We start from the raw sequence: 4445 nt of genomic DNA on the forward strand, positions 1-4445 counted from the left end.
CCCGGGCAGATGCTCGACGGGCCAAGGTCAAGGCAGAGGCCTGTGTGTGTATGCAGGCGTGTGTGTAGGCATGTGTATGCAGACACGTGCACATAGGGTGTGCTGGGAGGCATGTGCATGTAGACATGTACACGCAGGCATGTGTGTGTAGGCATGTGCACACAAGCTCGTGTAGGAAGGCATGTGCTTGTCGGCATGTGCTCGTAGGTGTGTGCAGGCAGGCATGCCCCTCTCTCTTCCCTGCTCCCTCCATGGTGGACTGGTGGGAACCAGGCCAGAGCCAGAGTGCACCATGCAGCTGGCGGTGGGTGGGAACAGCTAGACTTGCCTGGGAGCCCTGGGGTCCAAAGGACTGGAAGAGGGGAAACCAAAGTGGGGAGCACAGGGATCATATCTGCCAGTGTTGCCTACCTACCCTAGGGTCAGGTCTTTCCTCAAAAGCTTGGATGGCCGCCAACGCCCCCTTATGCAGCCAAGTCGTCCAAACCCAGCTTCTGTGCAGACCAGCCTGCCTCAGAGACCGCCCAAACCAGCACCCTAGGGGCTCCTCACCTCACACCCCTCCCCCAGTCCTCTAAGCCTCGGCCTCCTTTTCCTCACCCACCCCGAGCCCCTGGTAGCCCAGGGCCTTAGGAGGCCAGCAGGAACCCCGTGGCCAGGGCTTACAGTGATGTTCTGGGGCCCAGAGGCCCTGACAGGAAGGAGGGTGCTGGGGGCTTCCTGGGGAGGGAAATCACTGCTGAGGTTTGAGGATGAGCAGATGGTAGCCATGAAGCACAGCAGACACAGCACTTGGGTTCCAATACTTTTGGGACCCCCCTCAATCTTTTCATTTTAATTTTTTCGTAAATCAGAATGTAAAAAAAACTATAATAATCAGGAATGTACAATAAAGGATCCAGCATGGATTATGTTAGTCTATTACCAACACAGTTGTCACATTCAGTTTTTAGTAATTTTAATTAGAGGAGGGGCCCATAAAGGCAGACATCCACAAGAGTCATCAAGGTGCTAGGTGGCCACTGGGCAGTGATGCTTGGAGTGACTTCTGGGCACACTCACTTGTGCATGGACATGAGGGAGGACGGCTGGGCCCGGGGCAGAGGCAAGCCTTGGAGGGCCACATGGCCAGATGCGCCCATCAGGAGGATGCAAGGCTTCGAAACATTTCCGAAGGGCTCATGAACTGCCGGTGTAAACAAGGGCAGCAGGGCAGCGTAAGCGCTGTATAGCAGCCAGACCTGTTGCAGGTCTGATTTTGACCAAAATAGGAAACAAGCAGTGGCGCCTCTCTCAAAGATGGTGACCAACCTTGCAGCTTTGAATTTGTGTCGCTCTCCACAGTGCTGACAATAATCCAGTCTCCCGTTTCAGGCTCCTGAAACTTTCAGGATCCAGGCAAGGGATTGGATTACTGGCAGGGCTTCAGTAGAGGGACACACAATCCATGCAGCTCGGCCAGCCACCATCTTTGAGCAGGACACCACTGCTTAATTCCTACCTGGGTCAAAATCTGATGGGTAATAGATTCGTTTGCTACGCAGCGTGTACGCTGCCCTCGTTTACTTTGGCAATTACTGAAACATTCTAAACCAGTTCAAACTCTTGGGAGGACAGCTCTGGCAAGGCGTAAGCAGGCACAGATCCTGGGGGCATGACAGAGGCAGAGCTTTGGCTGAGGGCAGTCTGGGCCAGGTCACCAGAGTAGGGCATTCAGGAGGCTGGGCCTATGAGGCATATTGGATGGTGGAGGAGTCTCAGGTGGTGCCAGCATTCTGAGTGCCTGAGGACCAGGTGGCAGTGCCAACATGGTGTGGGAATCACAAGATGGCAGGTTTGGGCTAGGAGATCCAGGGGAGGAGAGGTGGGCGTGTCTGATAGGCCATAGAGTCACAAATAGATGGGAATTAGAGATTATGGTGGTTATCTCTAAAGAAAATCACAGAAGTGCATACAGAAGGGAAGAGGGCTTAGGATGGAGCCCACTTATCCACCCACCCATCCATCCATCCATTCACCCTTTCACCCATCCACGCACCCGACCACACATCCATCCCCCCATCCATCCTTCCATCCAACCATCATCTACCCACCTACCTGTCCATCCACTCCTCCACACCTCCACCCACCCACCCATCTTGCCCGTGGGGCCCCAATAGAGGGACCTGTTGAGGTGCCCTGCACCATGCTGTCAGACCCTGAGGGTGACATGGTGACCCTGAAGGTGGCTTCCAGGGCAGCCTGGGGCTGACTGAGACCAGCACAGAGCCCACATGCAGAGACCAAGACCAGGCCTGAACCACACAGGTGAAAAGGGCAGCGATTCCACCTGGTCCTTTCCAGGGTATTCAGCAAGGTTCTGGCTTTGCACCCGGGAGAAGAGGAAAGAGTTTTGCCCCCCTAGAAGTTAGGAGTTGGGCAGATGCCATGAGGGCACCGAGAGGGGGGAGAGGAAGAGGCAGCCAACCGGATGGAGCTGGTCCGAGGGTGGTTTCAGCCCCTTCCTGGAGGGGTGTGGGCACTCCCCAAGTGGGGCACACTCACGCCCTGCCCTTTGCCAGCACACAGGATGCCCTGTACCTGTGTGAATGCCAGCATGCTGCAGAAGACAGACAAACATCCTTCTGAACAGGTGGCCTGTGGAATCTGAGTTCCGCCCCACGCAAACAGTTGAATACCAGTATGTCTGAGGCCCGGGGGTATGTGGGGGCTCCTGAACCCTGGGGCCTTGGAGCTATGGCAGGTTGGCTCATAACTGGGAAGGGGCAAAGCCAGACTTGTGTGGTCATCTCATCTTCTAGCCAGGAACGTGGCACTGAGCAATCGTGCCGTCTTCTGCTTCATGTTGATGTTCTACTCCTGCTCCTGACCTATTCTGTCCTCAGCACGTTGGGGTTGTTGTCCTTCGTAGTGCCCCAGGTGGCGCCTTCCTACATAGGAGACTAACCGTACTCATGGGCACGCGCTCTGAAACCCTCCTCTCAAAACACTTCCGATTTCTTCCCTCATAGTTTCTCCTGCTGCACCTACCCCTCATACCTGCTGATTGTCGAATGGTAGACGGATGGATGGCTGAATGGCTGGCTGGCTGGATAGGTGGCTGGATGGATAGAGGCGTGAATGGCTGGCTGGCTGGATGGGGCACTATGAGTGGCATCACATGAGACGAGGGGACACCATGGGAGGCTCAGCCCACCCCAGTACCAAAGTCATCCTTGCACCCAGGCAGCCCTCACTCACCTGTCCAGAAGAGGTCAGTGCACCCCAAGGATGTGACTTATTCAACTAGCCCTCTGGAAACAGGCCCAGGAAGACAGAGTTTGGTGGCCATCTGACAATCCCCAACACCAAGTACCCTCATGCTCACTGCCAGCCACACAGGATACTTGCTTCGCCTGTCTGTCCAAAGGCTGGGAATCGGCAGTGGTTGTGTAGGCCTTGCCTGGGATGGGGTCAGGCTCAGTCCAGGCCTGAGAAAGCCAGTCTGAGGCTGGACTTGTTATGGGAAGCAGAATAAGCCCACTGTCCACCTGTGCTTGCCGCCTCTGAAGACCCTGACATGACAAAGAGCCAATCCTGCAGGTGGCTGTGTGGCCCTGCAGGTGCCGAGGCATGAGATGGTGAGGCCTTAATGGCGTGGTCTGCTTGGGGAGGACAACACAGCTCACCCTCTACCAGGGACAGGCTGTTTCAGAGCTGGGCCCTGCATGGGCATGGGGTGGGTAAAGGCCTAGAACACACAGCCACCGCACAGCGGAACCCTGTAATTTTATTTGGGTGCAAGCTTCATCAAAGAAAGAAAAATGGTAGGGGATCCAGAGCACGTGGGTTTAGCTGGGAGGCTCCTGAGTCACCACCAGCATGCCACCCCTCTCCCTGCTAATGAGGCTCCCAGAGGCCGCAGAGGATGTGTGAGAGAGTGTATATTCCATGTCATGTTCCTATGTGCTCCCTGCCTTTCTCTGTCATATGCCTGTGTGCTTCTTGCTGTTCCGTATCGTGTTCCTGCGTGCTCACTGTCGTTCCATGTCATGTTCCCAAGTGCTCACTGCCATTCTGTGTCATGAATCCGTGTGCTCAGAGTTGTTCCCTGTCATGCGTCCATGTGCTCCTTGTCCACTGGCCACGCTGGGACAAGGGCACGTGTGTATGCAGCAGGCTCTGGGGTGCACTGAGCCCTGCCCCTGCCATGGACGTGGGGCTCTCAGGACTCACGGTAAAGGACACCTTCTGCAGGTGACCTCTGGCCCTCTTCCTGTACCTCCCTGGACTCGGAGCTCATGGCACCGAGGAGCCAACGTGGTTGCCAAGCAACTCTGCTGTTTTTCTTTGTTTTGAGGCCCAGTGTCTGCATCCCAGGCCTGAGTTCTGCCCTCTGAGCCCAGAGTACAACTTCCCGGTGACCCGCTGTGAACACAGAGAAGGTGCCAGGGGCCTGGGCAGCA

Source organism: Trichechus manatus, unplaced genomic scaffold (assembly GCF_000243295.1).
Source record: "Trichechus manatus latirostris isolate Lorelei unplaced genomic scaffold, TriManLat1.0 scaffold00122, whole genome shotgun sequence".
In the NCBI taxonomy this organism is placed as follows: Eukaryota; Metazoa; Chordata; class Mammalia; order Sirenia; family Trichechidae; genus Trichechus; species Trichechus manatus.